The sequence below is a fragment of the Xenopus tropicalis genome, chromosome 2, assembly GCF_000004195.4.
Source record: "Xenopus tropicalis strain Nigerian chromosome 2, UCB_Xtro_10.0, whole genome shotgun sequence".
Taxonomy (NCBI): Eukaryota; Metazoa; Chordata; class Amphibia; order Anura; family Pipidae; genus Xenopus; species Xenopus tropicalis.
This window is the reverse complement of record NC_030678.2, coordinates 35,695,710-35,714,318: the sequence shown is the minus strand read 5'-3', so window position 1 is coordinate 35,714,318 and position 18,609 is coordinate 35,695,710. Positions and strand designations below refer to the sequence as shown.

Genomic DNA, 18,609 nt, shown 5'->3' with positions numbered 1-18,609 from the left:
TTGGAAATGAGACCCCATCACTTCACTTAGTTTACAGTTGCAATTTATGCTTATATTGTTGATTCTACAGCAATGGCAGTTTCATGTCTGTATAGAGGTTTGAGGACGAGCTTTAGTAAAGAGAGATGTTTTAAAGGGAAATATATGAGTTAGAAATGAGAGGCAAGGTGGAGCTCTCCATCAATGGCTTGCAAAGCTTTCCTTTGAAGAAGAAAGCGAGAAGGAGTTGTATGAGAGGATCAGAGCCCGAAAATCATTAGCTGAGCATAAATGTGCTTAGAACTAAAAAGTTAACTTTGAGTGAAGGGCATTATGGTTTTGCTACAGACACTTCATTTGGACAGGTAAGTGCCTACAGCATGGGAAAAAACATTATAACTCGAACAATATAGTAATAATATAAAGAGATCAGAGCTCAGCAGCAGGAAGTTATAGGTACATACAACATACCACCGCTTATTAAGACATCTTTACTACTGTTATACTTTGAGGAGAAGAGAGGGATCCAATAATTCTTTTTCTTTATACTACCCTCGATGCGGAGTGTGGATACTGCTGGAGAGCCTGGGACTGAAGGCCTCAGTGAGGAGAAGCCAAGACCATAAATGATAGCGGGCACCTTAGTGGAAGTTAGGGAAACGCATGTAAACAAAGTTTTGTACAGGTATGGGCCCTGTTATCCAGAATGTTTGGGATCTGGGATTTTCTGGATAAGGGATCTTTCCGTAATTTGGATCTCCATATCTTAAGTCTACTCAAAAATCATTTAAACATTAATTAACCCAAATAGGATTGTTTTGCCACCAATATGGATTCATGCAGCTTAGTTACCATCAAGTACAAGGTACTGTTTTATTATTAAAGAGAAAAGGGAAATAATTGTTAAAAATTTGAATTATTTGCTTATAAAGGAGTCTATGGGAGATGGCCTTTCTGGATAATGTATTTGATACCTGTAGTTATTATCAGCACCATAGCATGCTCTAGGAGTGCCAAATAAACAGGGTAGCAGCACGGTGCTCCACCGAGAAGAGACAGTATGGGGTTAGTGTACTAGGTGACTCCAGAGCATTAACTTTAGTGCTTATGGTTTCAGAGTAGAATACAACTTTCTCTGAAAGCGTGAGACTTATATGGTATCTGTTAACCTCACTATTCTGCAAGCACCCAGCTCAGATAGAGAGTAACATGTTAAAGTTTCTTACTGTATAACAGGAACTAAACATTTTTTCCTGTGTGCAGCCAACTGTATTATAATCCCACTGCCTAACATTTTTTTCTTGTCTCAACACATGCTGTTTGTCAGTGATTGGCACTATGAGTCAGTCGGTTGCCAGGGTAAAAAATGGGAACCCAGTTACAAAACTATAATAAAATAAATTCTATGCTTCTTCCAATAACTTCTGGACCCAAGCTTGGATTGGCAATCTTTGGATTCTGGCAAATACCAGAGGGGCTGCTGTAAGATACCATTGACCAGTGCTGTCCAACTTCTATGGTGCCGAGGGCCAGAATTTCTATAGCTTTCATAGTGGAGGGCCGCTAATGGAAGCCAGTTTTTACCACTCCACCTTTTTAAACCTCACCCATGTCAAACCACACCCATGTTATCACAAGAGCTTTTAAGACCACACCTACATTAATGGTGGTAGCGCAGCAATAACCTAAATGCTTGGTGCTCACTGTGGGGATATCAACCATCATTCATATGTGGAAAAATGATATTATGTCATATTAAGACAAACCCTTAAATCCATATGCCTCCTCCTCCCCTGTGGATAGCACAGCAACCTCCAGCACATAATTACATACCTTAGTGACTATTTAATTGTTATTTCCAACTGCTAACAAACTCCCAGAAAAAACCCTGCCAGGTTCACCTCCCACAGGCAGCATAAGGCAGGCAGAGTATGTCACACACAGGCAGCATAGGGCAGGCAGAGTATGGCACACACAGTCAGTACTCTGTTTGCCCTATGCTGCCTGTGTGTGCCAAACATTGCCTGACCTACCCTGCCTGTGCCATATTCTACTTGCCCTGTGCTGCCTGTGTGTGCCATGCTCTGTCTGCCCTACAGTCTGTTTGTGGTGTGAAGAGGGAAACAATGTGGGTGCTTACAGTATGAGCCTGAGGTGTGAACAATGCAGTGGATGAACAATGCAGAGATTAAAAGGTTTCAACAGTACAGGGGACAACATATTTAAACAATAGAATACAATTACAGCCTGAATTTTAGGTGTGAACCATGCAGGGAGCCAGTTAATTTCAGTACTGATATCATTTAAAGTTTACACAAAGGTAAGCCATCAAATCAGCCAGACAGGTGGGGGGGGGGCACATAGAGGGGGGTCGAGGGGTGCCAGTTGGACAGCACTGCCATAGACATCACTATTTATTGGACCTGTGAGGGGCTGTTTGGGCCTCTGTGTACTTGAAATGCCAGGGGCTATTTTAAACCCCAGATTGGACCTGTGGAATGTTAGATACATATATATCTAATCCACAGTGAAAAAGAGGGTTAAGGTAGTTTACTAAATACTCCTGTGAAAAAAGTGGTAAAGGGGACATATACCCACGCACATAACAAGGTAAAACCAGAGAGCTTTCCTGTAAAATTTACATTAATGAGTTATTTGTTTAGTTTAGAATTCACAATATTAGCTAATATCAAGCATGTGTTCCAGGAGCACCCTGTGCTATTCAGTTCAAGCAGGGTAAGATTTAAAAGACATGTAAAGTCTATGTCACTGGGGGATGGCAAACCTAGGGATCTATTTCACTGTGGGTGCCTAATCAGGGCACCCCAATGAAATAGACTTTACATGTCCTTTAAAGACAAAATGGGTCATTCACTTACCCCGGGGGCACAAGTGTAGAAGCACTAAGGCATAGCTCCCAACATTTTAAAAACGGAAAGAGGGACAAAATAAATGTCAAATTTTTTGGCCATGCCCATTTTTTTTTCAACCACACCCCCTAAATACCACTCCCATTTGACTAAATTTGGCAGGTTATTTAAAGTTTGAACACATTTCTGGGGGTTTTGGGGTCCTGTTTTATGTGTTATTAGAGTTTTGCTAATGCAGGTGAAGTTGCTCTTTAAGCTACGAGTCTCGGTTTCCCCAAAAGACCTGTTTAGCTTATTAGTTACAATTGTAGGGGGGGATTTTTACCTTTCTGGGCTCTCTGCCAAAAGCCCACTTATTTAATTAAATGTGAGAAACAGTGTATCTAAGTGCAGGTGACACTCGTTAAGATTTCTGGACTCTCTGCCAAAAGCTACTTATTTAATTAAATTTGTATCTTTTTTAGCTTCAGTTCAGGAGATCAGGGGAAATGAGGGACTTTTCAGTAAGAATCTGGGACTGAGGGTTGAGCTGTCAAAAGAGGGACTGTCCCCCAAAAATCGGGACAGTTGTGAGGTATGCTAAGGGACACAAGGGTGCACCCCTTACTGCTCACTTACAGAGTACTTGCACCTTGCGTGCAAACACAATCAGTGATTGATCCATGGGACATACTGCAGGTTTTTGTGCTTTTTTCCAATGCCCCACGCAGTGTGCAAAGTGCAAAAAAAAGTCTGATTGCACCCTTTTTTGGACTTTGCACACTGTATGGGGCAGTATAAACAAGTCCTAAATGCTTAATTTACTGGTGCAGGAAGTGACTGCAAGACAGACTTGAGCAGAGAAGCAGCAAGTGACATTTCCTGCATCAAATACTTTTGTTTTGTGTAGCCTGTAGCCTGAACCCTAGACAGAAAAGCAGAGGGTACTTCTTTTAAACAAATGCTAATATCTTGAAAACAAAAAGAAAAAAACTGCATTATTTCATTTACAGCAAGGAATGAAGATAAAATACTGGAAAGTACATGAAACCTACTGTATGTAATTTAAGTAATGCTGAAAGAGGGCTTGGGCAGCAGAAAGCTTCTGTTTACTGGGTATTTACCTTGGCTGCAAAAAGGAACTATATCCTGATATTAGAGCATAGCAGATCCCCTACACTTCTGGTCCCCCCAACTATATATTTGTTATTTTTAAATGCAGCACTTCCGTAACATTTTTGTTTCCAGCACATATCTCTAAATGTTTTTTACTTGGTACATAAAACAGGTTCCATTCAGCCCCGAGAGCTGAGTGCTGCGGGGCATCATTCTCTGCTTGTAGCTGTCTAGGTGCCTGTTCAATGAAAAGCGCATTTCAGAACACATAATGTTGCTAATAATACCATTTCGTTTTTTCCTTCCGTCAGTGTTTTTCTTATCATTCCTCCCTTCTTTTTGACACATGTCTCTAACATTTCTGGTTTTCCTAATGGAGTAAAATATTGACATTTAACATTTTTGTAACTTTTTTCCCCCCGAAAAAGCCTGTCTGCGAGCGAGACAGCAAGTGATTTATTCTCTGAAGTGTCAAACAGTGCTTGTGAGCAGCTAGCCATAATTTAAGACTGTCATTTAAAACATCTTTTTTTCCCAGACCCCTTTAAGGTATTTTTTACCATCTGGATTAGTGATAAGTGGTATTAAAAAACCTGGCAGAGCGAAGAATAAACGGGGCCAACAATTATTGGGGCTTTTTGGAAATCATTATTTTGTTGTGTATTTGCCTGCATATCGCACTTAGGGGTTTTTGTAACAGAAAACCTGAACTAAATAACCATCCAGGGCAAAGGCTGCCAAACTGTGGGACTAACCCTGAGCTCCTTAAAGTCAGGCAAAGCAGTGGATATGTGGTTAGCATGATGTTCGACACCCTGGAGCAGTGATTTCCAGACTGTAAGAGTGCCCCCCACCCTAGGATGGTCTGAAGCAGTGGCTGTGGGGCCTGGTTAGTAAAAGATATGGGAGAAATACCTATAGCCGGCCATACACACACTAATATTATCGTACGAAACCTTGTATCGTACGATATTCGGTGCGTGTATGGTGGCTTAAAGAGGCAACCGATATTGCAAAGGTTGTGGATATCGGTTGTCTTGTCAATCGGCCAGGTTAAAAGATTTTGATTGGGCACCATTGAAGGCACCCGAGCAAAATCTACGTTTAGGACTGAATCGGCAGGTGGAGGTAGAATTTCTATTGTTTCCAACTCCATATCTGATGATTCAGCCCTGAACGTCAGGGGAGGGTTGAAACGATCTTTAATGCGATCAATGGTCACACGAAAGATCATTATTGCTAAGTGTTTGGCCACCTTATGTGTTCTCCTAGATACTTAATGGCATACACAATGGCACATTAAGTTTACCATTAAACGGTGGTTCACCTTTAGATTAACTTTAGGAATGATATATAATGGGCTATTCTGAGCAACTTTTCAATTGGTCGTCATTATTTATTTTTTATAGTTTTTTTAATTATTTGCCGTCTTCTTCAGACTCTATTCAACCTTCAAATGGGGGTCACTGACCCTGGCAGTAAAAAAACTATTGCTCTATGTTACCTTTTATTACTTATTTTTATATTCAGGTCGTCTGATACATCATATTAAATGTTACTTCAAAGGTGAACAACCCCTTTAAAGATTGTTAAAACTGATGATGTAGAAAGTGTAAACTCTATTGTATAAAGGAAATTCTCCATTCCAAGGGCCTTGCACAAATACCTTATGTGGCCAAAAGTACGTGGACACTTCTAAAACTGACATATTCTCAGTTGGGATCACTCACTTCATGGGATTACCAAGCAATATCAGTGCAACAACTTTTTGGAGGTTTTATGGTGATCGCCGTGTGCCTAATGTTAGAGCAATCGAAACACGTTCTGTGGCGTGATAAATAGCATTTCATCATGTGGCATTGTGATGGTAGGGTCTGGGTTTGCTAGGACAACACTACCGGCCTGAATGCATAATGCCCTCAGTGAAGTTTGGTGCAGGAGAAATAATGGTCTGGGCTTGGTCCTTTGGTTCAATTGATGGGCTTCTATTCTTGACAATTCCATGCTTTCTACTTTATGTCAAAATGTTAGGGAAGGCCCATTTCTGTTTCTGTACAATAATGCACCTATGAAAAATGTGAGGTTCCTACATAATGGGTTGACTAATATGGGAGTGGAAGTGGAAGAACCTGACTGGTTTATACAAAGTCCTAGCCTCCAGGGCAGGATTTCTGCACCGAGAGCCCAGAGGCCAGCAGCCTTTACCTGCCCACCCCTAGGATCGTGTGCATGTGCATCATTTGACTTACACCTGGAGCACAAGGGACATGCACCTAGACCGCAGTGCTCCGTGTGTAAGTAACTTCATGTGCGGCTGGGCGGCGTGCCTCCACTTGTGCCGCCCTAGGCCCCGGCCTTTTTGGCCTTGTCCTACTAGCCTCAAGCCAACTGGACATATGTGGGATGAATTTAGCCACAGACTGTAAGCACAGCCTGATTCCCAACAACAGTACCCAACCTCACCAAGTCCACCAACAAACAACCAACCAACACATCTAACTGAAAGCCTTCCCAGAAGAGAACCGGTTGATACAGCAGCAAAGGGAGAACCAATGTTCACTCTAATCTGTGCTCTTGTGGGCGTGCACACAAATTTTGAAACCAATGCACACAATAAATTGTGGTGCGCACAAAGCCAAAAGATGATTTCTAACTGCGCACAACTGTTTTCTTGTGCACACAGCCAAGAAGAAATTAGAGGGAACATTGGGTAGGACCAACCCCTCGTTTATTACAGATATAGGAAAGAATGCTGTATCATTATTATCATTATTATCATATTATTTATCAATAATTGATAAATACTAAGGAAGTAGATTTGAAATGTCCAAATCTCATCTTGATAAACTTTGCTGCTGAGCTGTCAGGGGTTTATAGAGGAGCCAATAGGCATTATCCCCAAATCTTACCCTAAATGACCTTCAGTCGGAACCTTTTGCCTCTGCTCACAGTTTGGGAACTGCTGCCATATAGTATAGTTACATAGAACCTTGTATATCACAGGCTGGCATGAAATTATGTCATTTAGATGAATTTTATGTCAACAAAGCTGCCTTGATATTTACAAATGAGGCCCTTAGCTGCAGATTGACCCATTATGAATATTATTTTCATATAGTTTGGAGTATTTGGTTTATACGCTAGTGTAGCGCTTAATACCAAAAATGTGAATGCAGAATGTGTTCTTTTCCCTTTCTTTGTCTCCCTTTCTCTGTGCAAATATATACTGTATATGTCTTTTATTTCTTCACTCAGATTTTGATGGGAGTTTGCCAATGACGGGCACATTTCCTGCACAACATTCCAGCTGGAGCTCTGTACGCAGAAGATCTGAAGATCTTGGCTTATAGTACAGTATGTATTATCCCTCCTGCGTGTTTGTCGGCAGTGTGCTTCCATGAATCCAACAATAAATGATACTAATTTATATTACATCCAGGGCCAGTGCTGAATATGGGGTAGCTAAGAAAGAAGAAGTATGTGACAATGGACACGACGCACGCAATTAAATGCATTTTTATCATTTTGGTGTATAGTGTCAATATATTCCACACCACAGTGCAATGGCAATATGCAGAAAATAAAATGACAGCATTAACATTCAGTTCATGGTGCAGTTTGTAAGAAGAGCCCTGCTGAGCAGAATAATCTAAAAGGCTGGTGCCCAGTGTTTCTCGTCAGATTGTATTTTCTGTTTTGTGCGTAAGCAGGAGCCGTCAGCTCTAAGCCAGTGGGCAACCCCCCCAACTTGTGAATGGAAAAGGCCAAAGATACATTTATTGTGTGTAGAGGATGTATCTGCCTCCTGTGCTGCTGTAGAGGGACTTGGGTTCGTACAATATAGCACTGCTCCCACTATTGCCAATGCTGCTAGAGGTCATGGGGGCCAAGCAATACATGCAGCTTAATATAGATCTTTCCAGGGCAGCCCATAGGGCAATGGGGGATACAAACAGCTGCAAACAAAACAAATGAGGGGTATTTTGAAGGTGATCTAGCTGAATATTTGGCTAAGGAGCCTCCTTAGATCTTCAGATCTTCTGCTGGTTGCTGGGCTCTGAATTTCCCAAGCAACCAGACAGTAGTTTGAATGAGAGACTAATATATAAATAAGAGAGGGCCTTAATAGAATGATAAGTAATAAAAAGCAACAATAACAAAAGTTTTTTTGACTGCAAGGGTCAGTGCCACCCATTTAAATGCTGGAAAGAGTCAGAAAAAAATTGCAAATAATTAAAAAACTGTAAAAGTTGAAGAGCAATTGAAACGTTGCTAGGCAATATATATTATGTTAAAAGTTAACTTAAATGTGAATTAACCCTTTAAAACAGCTGTGTACACAGGTTTGGACTAGGCTGTACAGAGGGGGTTATAGAGTAACATGGACAAAGTGCCATGGTTCCAGCAACCCATAACAAGTAGTTAGCGATTACAGTTCCAGGGCAGTTAAAATAATGACACCTCTGACTGAGTTCTATGGCTTACTAAGGTCCTTTGCATCTGTGCCCCTTGTCCTATTAATGACTGCCCAGTGAATCTCCCTAAGGACTACTGGCCGTCGTGTTGTTTGATCACTGCTGCCACTTGCAGATCTAAAGCTTCCCTGTAACCTTCCCTGTGCCAGTACAATGAACGCTCCTATGGTATAGCCACAAGTGAGACTTTGCTTGTTTTGCTGCTGCTCTGGGGTTAAATCAAAAGGGTAAGTAACCTGAAAGGTCTTCTAGAACACTTTATGAATCCTAATGTAAAAAAAAACATAATTAAGCTGCAGTCATAAATGCCCTGTACAGCCAATTATTCAGATTTCCTAGCAGGAGAGAATATTAACATTTGCATTCACTAACTGCTGCGGAAATGTTTTTTTCCCTTTATCTCTACAGCAATATCACATATCCCAGAAGATTCCGGAGATTTCCTATTACTTTACAATACTGCCATCCCTTAACTGGCGCTGACGGTACCAGTAGGCACAAGCCAACAGGCTGGCATGTAGCTAATATATTGTACAAGAAACCATTTCGCAGACTAATTTTGTGCAATAATCAAGTTCTCTCTCTTGTATAAGCTTCTTCTCGGCAAGCTCTCTCTGCAGGACGTCAGCGGCAATACATGACAAGCCTCATTTATATTTTACACCCCCACCCGCTATAAAATACAGCGAAATAATTTCACACCGTAACCAGTAAGTGTTTGGAAATGTCAGAGTATAATGAAACATAATTGCGGGGAGCGTGGCCCAGTCCGAGAGGCAATTTTCACAAAAGGTTAACCCTTTTAAGCCATGGCAGCTTGTTCGGCCGCACTGCAGGGGTTAATTGGCGGTCGATATTTTGAGTATACCTAGGCAAAAAGCTTTTACAAATATGACTCAAAGAAGACCTGAGTGCCTATTTATCAAAACTTCTTGGCTTCAAAGCTACAATTAGGGGTTAGAAAAGCAGCGCACATTTATCCAACAATAAAATCCTTAATGGAACGACAGGACTTGTGTTTTTATCCCTTGATAAAAGGGGGGGAATTGTTTTGTGAGGGGGGTTTGTAGCTTGGAAGCTTTGATATCTAGAACCCTGGGATTTTTCAATTTGTGTTTTTTTAGAGAATATAACATTTTGAACACTTGGGATGATAACATGACATCTGTTCCTCTTTCTTTCTCAATTGTACATGCTGTGCATTCATTTACAGGGAACGCGGCCCTCGTCTTGAAAGCTCCATTTCAAGCCCCTTTTCATAGGAAACAGCAGCTGCAAAGCAAGAATGAGTTAGATATCAACTGGCCATTTCTTCCCTTAGGATGACTGCAATTATTGTATGTACTGCCTTGGTGCCAGGGTGGCCATATGTACTAAAGACAAGTAGGATGTAATAAATAGAACATTTTACATAATGAAAGAAAAGTTCATTCAAAGCAACTTTCCCCTTGGAACAATGCAGCAGATTCTTCAAAGGTGTGTCAGTCAGTTGGCTTCTGCTACACTATTTCAAAAGTCAGGACCACCAGTGCAGAGAAGATAAAGGGACAGACACTGCTTTAATTTGCAGCCATTGAAAATGTGTAATTGTAGTATATTGAAAAGTTGCTTAGACATACAATGCGATCATTACGCAAAATTCTAAGCTTTAGGGATAATACCCCATTTAAAGCTGGCCATACACGGGCAGATCCGCTCGCTTGACGATGTCGCCAAGCGAGCGGATCTTCACCCGATATCCCCACCTACGGGTGGCGATATCGGGGAGGCATGTAGGCGAATTCAATCGTTTGGCCCTGGGGCCAAACGATCGAATTCTGCACACGGCAATGGGGCAGTCGGTTCGGGGACCGCATCAACGAGCCGATGCGGTCCCCGATCCGACTGGATTTTCTAACCTGGCTGATCGATATCTGACTAATTTCAGGCCAGATATCGGTCGGCCAGGCCCCTCGGTTCTGTCCCTACATGGGCCGATAAGGTGCCAAATCGGTCCAAGGGACCGATATCGGCAGCTATAATCGGCCCGTGTATGGGGACATTAAGTCTTATGTAATTTAGTTCTAACCAAAGGCTTCCCTTAGCTCTTGCCCTAAGCAGTCAGATTTAATAATGATAGGGGTTTGTTACTTCTCAACACTGAAGGGGGGGGGGGGTACATGCGCTTATTAGTAGGTATGCATTGGTTGCTTTCTGTCCCCCTAAAATAGACACCCTTCTTAATAAGGTCCAACTCAGGTACCACCTCATAGTCTAGACGGAATACCTTAACCAGCGACTTATCCAACTCAGCAGCCACACATACTGGCCTCAGACTTTAGGGCTCAGTTACTAAACACAAGTTGCAGCATTGCTTAAACTGCGTGAAATGATGCAATTTATTAAAGGTATTCGCATCAAAAGATGCTCCTTGTGATTACTTGTTATGATGCCAGGCACCAATGTGCCCACAGTTCTGTTCAAATGAAACGCATGTGGAACACCAATTGAAGGGGAACCCTAGAGCTGTGACAGCCCAGGGTCCCACTGCGTACTTGCACCAAAATGTGCAACAAAAATGTGCCTAAAAATTTGGTCACAATGTTATTTTGATGCCATTTGATGCCAAACACAGAAATTACACCAAAAGGATTTTGAAAATAAAGCTGGCCCTGGACTGGGATTCAAAATAGCCCCTGGCATTTCAAGTACACAAAGGCCCAAACAGCCCCCCCAGCCCAATAAACAGTGACTGTCTATGGCATCTTACAGCAGCCCCTCAGGCATTTGCCAGAATCCACAGATTTCCAGTCCAGGCTTGAGCTGGAATTATGGGAATAAACACTGCATTGCGGGTAAGATACAAGAAGAATTGCGTTGTGTACTGTAAATGAGCCCTTTGGTCTCTTGCAAGCAGCATGAAGAGAAAAGGAAGGAAGTCCTAAATGCAGCTATGAGTGTAAGCTGTGCGTCCTAATATTTCTAGCTCAGAGGGGCAGCAGTAATGTAACCAGGGAGTCTGTGCGGCTTCTCTAGCAGCGGCGTGACGGCAACAACAAACTGCGTAAAAGGGAAATTGTTTGTGTCAAAGCCTTTATTGCAGTGATTTAGAAGTAATAACAATATTAGCGTTTATATCCTTTTGGATTTTACGTTAAATTGACGATGCACATGTAATATGCAATAAAAATATGTTTCATTAGTTTTTATGCCCACACACACACCAAGCTTCCAGGAAGGCTCAGGCCAAACAAGTGTCTTCATGGCGGGAATACAATCCAGTGCTGAGGAATACAAAATAAAGAACGTGCAAAGGTTTCCAGGTTGGAATTGTAGCTGGCAATATCGCTTTTTTTTTTAATTTCTAATTAAAAGTTGGAAGATGCAAATGTTATTATGGTGCCATTCGTGAAGCTTTATAAAGCTACAAGTTTATGTTATTGCTAGTAAAGCAGTATCTGTCTGTCCTTTGCATTGAAACTGCTGGTCCTGGCTACATGTACCATTGAAACAATGTAGATGTAGTTGGCCCTCCTCCAGCCATAATGCCAGCTTCCCATAATGCCTTGCACATATTTGTGACCGTCCTTCTTTACAGGTCTGTTAATCACAGAATACGTGAGATAGAATGCAGAAGGGAGACCAAGCCCAGGCACAGAATAGGGTATGAAATATACATAGGTATAATCGATTACACTTGATGACTTACAGTAACAGCTGATCTAAAAGACCTTTGCTATATGTGTTTTTCTTTGTATTTTCCCCATAGGTACAAAAATCTCTGTTAAAACTTAAGGCATCTGTGGATCCATGTAAGTTAGATCATGGGGACTCAACAGCTGGATTCAACATCAGATCAATCAATATGGCTTACGTTAAATATGTGCATTAAATTAACCTTTCAGTTTGCAAATTAATTCCATTTTTTCATTTTATAAATAACAAGTTGCAGAATATTCTCTTTGAGAGGGATCTCTATGAGCTCAGAACAAAAGCGCTCGCATTCACCCCCTGCTGTGAGTCCTCCTGTTGTAAAGGGAAAAGGCTGGTGCAGGTGGTCCCCCCATGCCTGGTCCCTCTTCTCTGTAAAGCAGGCTTCCAGCCAACATTATTAAGTGAATTGGAGCAGTATCAATTTACTTATATCCTGCCTGCCATTTCTCAATATGTGCCATTTATTCTTCAGCGGTTTCATCCAGTCATTATTATTGGTTGGGAGATGGGCTTTGAAGATGCAGGACCTTCATTCGAAGCCTACCCTAGGATAGCAGGATTCTATTACAAGGGGTGACATAAAAGAGAAACTGTGCATTGATCGTCCTTTTGTTTGAAAGGAATCTATCATTTTTAAGTGCATTTCATTGGAGGTTTGGGCATCTATTGTAGGGCTTTCCAGCTTTGTTCCGCTCTCTGTAATCAAGGGCTGATCAGGAACCAACCTTCAGCCAATCACAATATAAAATGTAGGGTCTCTATCAAAGTGATGCAGTTCTTTGGGCTTGTTCTTGTTCTGTGGAGTTTTTTCTCTGTTTTGTTCCCTCCAGTAAGTGGATTAAGGATGTTTAAGAATGTGGAGACTATAGGGCCTATTCATTTACCTAGATGCAGTATGCAAAGTACAATTACGAGCGCAATCTCCATGGTTTTTCCCCACAATACATAGTTTTTTCCCACAATTCCAGCATAATTGAGGACACAAATCGACAATTATCTTGACGCAGATTGTACTGCACCTATCACAGTTCGTTCGTTCATTTGACTTCAACGCAAATTGGGGGTCAGTTGCTCTGAATATTTTCTAAGTCTGTCTGGCATCCTTTCTGCTCTCAGCAGGCAAGTGAAATATGCGCCCTATCCTTTCGCCGTAAGTGTACTGAGCCTACTGACAGAGGGCATTGAGGGAACCCTGGAGCTAACCCTGGTCCAGAATAGGCAGTAGCTTCAGGATTCTCCTGCGTCAATAGGTGCAACAGCGCCCGAATTGGAACACAAGACAGGAAGGACTGACCAGTGCCAAGCGCAACTATACAGAAGTGCTAAAGAGCACATTTTGATGCAAGAACCTTGAAAGTGGTTTTAGATGCAACTCACAGCAGGAAAACGTGCAACTTGCCCACTGCACTTGCAGACATAAATGAGACCTAATGCCTGAAGAGGGGGTAACCCAAGTAATCCAGGCTGTGATCCACATATTGCACTAGACACTAGTAGGACCTTTGATATTTGTGATGTTTTGTAAGGGGCACTGTGATATAATACATATAAGGAGCTGTGATATAATACATAGGACACTAGGGTGCTGTAACGTACTGTATGAGACACAAGCAGCTGTATGGAAACACATGTATACATGCCTGCTGCCATCCTCTTGCAAATGGGTCAAGTGCTAAATATATGGAGTTCTGCAGGAAGATCAACTGACTGTAGGCAACACAGTCACTAAGGACAACCCCAGCACCCCTTTAGATACACTCTGATCTGGGCCTATTTGCAGCTTTGCGGTCAAGAGAAAATCTCCCCCAACTAATATAGAAAATAACACAGCAATTCTGTGGGGCTAAGTTCCAAAATGACTCAAGCTGATGTGACTGCTGTCACACATTCTGGCCCTTGGTTTAAGCTGAAGGATTGTGAAGTGTCTCTAAACCTTCCCATATTCGCTACTGTAATGTGTTCATCCATGCAACATGAAGTCACCATTTATTAATTATAACTCTTAATGTGGGTGTGAAAAAGAGACAAGAAAAGTAACAGAAATTCAATCTACTGCCACCTGGAGAAAAGGCGTATGTGTTATTCTGTGTGAGTGCGCTCAGAAATAGTAGCAATTAACTACAGCCGAGCAGGCGTGCAAGTATTTTTACCCTCTTGGTACCTAAATGTGCCGGCCCACAGGGCGCAATAGAAGAGCACTGTGTTACAAACCTGCCAATGCTGATACAAAAGCTTAGCCCGGCGTCCTCCGGGAAGCACCCTGATGAAGACTGAAGCTGTGAAGAACTAATAGAAAAATGTGTATTTGTTGCCTCTCTTTTTGAGATAGATGGTCCAGAGTGAGTATTCGGTGTGACTTTGCTGTCGGCACAGCGCGATGCCGGTGGCACTCTCTAAGCCTCACTGTCTTGTCGAATCCAGCAGTGCTGTCAGATAGCATGCTCAGCCGGCTGTTGTGATAGAGTGGCAGCTGTTCCCATACCTGGCCCTGGCACCTCAGAGCAGTTGCTAAACACAATAAATCATGGTGTTCTGTGTAGCAGCTCGGGATCGGAAAGGCAGAGATGTAATTAAGAAATGTGTTCTCAGATTCTTCCTATGTTTTCAGCTGCTTGTGGTAAAAAACAGACTGGGAGTCTCTAGGCTTCTCTGGCACTTTCCTGTCTCTTTCTTTTTCCTGTCTTCCTTTAGTAGTGTAACCCCTTTTTGGCTGTAAAAACAGCAGCGTCAGCTAGAATAGGTTTAGAGCATGGAGTACATAAGACTCAATGCCTCAGATGGGCTTTTGCTAAGTGGAAATATCCCGGGGTGTAGCGCAACTACAACTCACTGTGCTGATTTTTGCTGATGAAACAATGCAACTGGGTTTATTTATCCAAGACAAATTAGTACACAGGGTTAGATCATACTCACATCAAGGAATTAGCAGTAACACACTCTGAGGACAACAAGAGAGGATGCCCACCGGTTTATCCCACCTCTTTCGAGGTAAAAGACCCTGGTCAGGGTAAAGACACCTGGTCAGCACGGCACCACTATGGAGGGCAGTCTGGATAGATACCTCAGTCCTCAGGATGAATACCTTAGCTGTATTAGGATCCCAATCAGCTATGGATCAGGGTTTAGGTACTAGCCTGTATCCTGTGTCTTAACTGTGGCCCTTAGCTAAGGCAACAGTGCCTGTATGGAAGGGTACTTCCAGCTAACCTCCTGGTTGGAGCAAGAAACTGCTCCTGCTTCCTTTTCCTAACTACCTTACTTTCCTAGAAAGTGCTCTATGGAGTGTAACTGTCTAGCTGTTCCTCATTCATGGGGTCTCTGTACCCCCAACTTCTCTAGAGTATTGATGGGTACTCTAGGGTAGGATTGGCTTTACTGGGGCCCTGTTGATCCCAGGCTCAGTGGACCTTCCACCTGGACACCAGAGGCAGCCAAAGAGGGAGACCCACCCCTTTGCTAAACACTATATTGGAGTGCTAAGGGTGGAGTCAACCTGTAAACTAATAAGGCACACTATAATAATTGTCGTGGCAAGACTGAGATAGATAGATGGATAGATGGATAGATGGATAGATGATAGATAGATAGATAGATAGATAGATAGATAGATAGATGGATAGATAGATGATAGATAGATAGATAGATAGATGATAGATAGATAGATGATAGATAGATAGATAGATAGATAGATAGATACAGGCAGTTATAATCTGTGCATGGAACCAGCAATAGTTAAGATCATTTCAAGTATGGGATTGATAATATAACTCATAGAAAACAGAGTACAAGTTATATTTATATTTCCCTGCCTACCTACACAGTATCTTGTCTCTCTATAACCTTTAAAATAAAAACCTTGAGAACACCATGCTGCTTTGTTTAGCATAGTTGGCCTTTTCCGCTATTAAGAACCCTGCCACTGCATTTTAATGGCTCTTCAACAAGCGACTGTGTATGTTTCCGCTGGAATGTGTGTGTGCGTGCATTTCGGGGCTTTTACCGCACTTGTATCTGTGTGAGCCAGGCTGGTATTGTATTCACAAATTTACAGGATGATAATTCAATACATTTACAGAGTGGCATCAGCCTGTGTCACCGAATGAATGCGACTCCTGTGTATAGGGATGATTTATTATTTGCCGAGACAGAAAGCAACAGGCTTGGGCTTTTAGATATATCGCAAGAGGAAGAGTGAGAGGTGCAGCATAATGAATCAAATGCTCTTGCAAAAAAATATTTCTTCCATCTGCGTGGGAAAGGACAAAAGGGATGCTTCTTCTAATGAGAAGCCACAATTGTATAGTGCATATCGGCTATGGGCAATTGCAGACTGACAGACGTTATTGACCTACTTTATCCACTACAACCTCCATTTGTCCAACTCTGGTTTTGCCCAAACCCAGACTGGCAATCTATGAATTCTGCCAAATTCCAGAGGGGCTGTTGTAAGATCTCATAGACATATCTACCCCCCTCCTGTGCGATTGTGCTGTATCCCTTGCCTAGTTGGTCATAAACAGTCATTATTTATTGGGCCTGAGTGGGGCTGTGTGGGTTTTTGTGTAATTGAAATGCCAGGGCCTATTTTAAACCCCAGTCCAGACCTGGTTTTGCCCATAGCTGGTATTTAGTCTTCTAGTGTTCCTAACAGGCCAATTGTTAAGCTTATTAATATCCCTGTTGGCTTGCTGGTAAATCAATCAAAATAACTGCGCCCTTTTGCCTGAAGTAGGGAAATTCTTGCTATATGAGAAGTGGAATTCATCACGGGGTGTTAAATGGAGTAGAGCTACGTATGTGTTGGTTTGGGATACCCTTAAAAGACCACGCTAAAACAATCGAAGTTAAGTGACAAAACCTCCTGCTGTTCATGTTGAATTGCAGCTAAAGTTTTTCTATAAATCTGTGAATTCACTAATCAAATTTCTGTAGAACAAAGGGGCTTTGATTGCATACATCAAAACAGCAGGACAAACTTTGAACTCACGTCATAGCCAATTATGACTGAGCAGATTGCGCATTGTGGAGGCTTGGAGAAGGTTAAATGGAGAGAAGGCAAAGTACAATATCAAGATGTAAATGCAGTTGGTGCTGAAATATCAATATAATCCATCATAGTCAATCAAAGCTATAGGCATTAAGCTGCAGTAGGGAAGAAAGGGCATCACACCCTACAACATTCACCTATAAAGATCTAGAGATGGATCTGTCTTTTATGGAGTACCAGTGGAAGACAACATGCTGGTACCTTCACTGTAATGGAGTGTCAAGGAGGTGTGAAAAAAAATTCAGAAGGCGGCCATGAACCTAACCCAATTAAATCCATTAATCGTCTAACTGCAGTTTGAACTTGACAACTGTTCTGACTGTCCGGGAAGGTGACCTTGATCATTGCTTATACTGGGCTACCACAGTAAGAACAATCAGAACATACATGTAGCTGGTATGCCGAGGTAATGATAGTGCAGAGTTTTGGCCACCTCTTAACTTCACAATACTGCACATACATTGGTGTTGAGTGAGAAGGTGTGAAATAGGATGGAGTATCTTTTAAGGCATCTTTTCCTATGCCTTGCAGTGACTGGGGCAAATAATGTGCAGGGAGACCATTACTTCTAACTTCCTCTGCTGAATAGAAAAATATATCATTTAGCTAGTTAATTAAAAGGGGTGGTTCACCTTTAGTATGATATAGAATGCCCTATTCCAAGCAACATTGCAATTGATCTTTATTATATTTTTTTAGAGTTTTTTAATTATTTGCCTTTCTCTTCTACACTTTTCCAGCTTTCAAATATGGGTCACTGACCCCAGCAGCCAAAAAACTATTGCTCTGTGAGGCTACCATTCTATCATTATTGTTAGTTTTCATTCCTTATCTTCCTATTTAGTCCCTCTCCCAGTCATATACCAGTCTCTCTTTCCAACCACTGCCTGGTTGCTAGGCCCTAGCAACCAGACACCTGCTGAAATTCCAAACTGGAGAACTGCGGAACAAAAAAGCTAAATGACCAAAAAAACAAAAGATAAAAAGCCAGTTGCTATTTGTCACAGAATATCAATGTCTATGTCATGCTAAATATTAATTAAACAACCCCTTTAAGATCATCTGCAGTCTTATCTGGGTGCAAACTCAAACTGGGCCTACAACCACCTTATCCCCTGGCATCTCCCATCACGGTTAGCCTGGGCCAGGGCCAGTATTACAATTTTAGTAGCCTGTAGCCGCTGGTAAATTTGTGCCAGTTTTAACGTTCTCCAAAAATAAATTACCTGCTATATATATATATATGTAGATAATAAAAAGCTCCCAGAGACAACAGCCTGTAATTAGCCTCCTCAAACTAAATATTCTCAATCCTCTTTTAATCCTGAACAGCTGAAGGCTATTGGGGGATTCTGGGAGCTGTAATTTGACAACAGCTGGGAGGGGAGCACAGGTTAGACATCCAAGATGTGTGCAATATAGTGCAATATGCAATAAGTACCAGCAAGTC

General features: G+C 41.9%; 1 protein-coding gene across 1 annotated transcript in view; it reads right to left on the bottom strand.

The window, feature by feature from the left end:
- rtn4rl1 (reticulon 4 receptor-like 1) overlaps positions 1-18,609 on the bottom strand; it is a 120,334-nt gene that overhangs the window by 39,385 nt on the left and 62,340 nt on the right.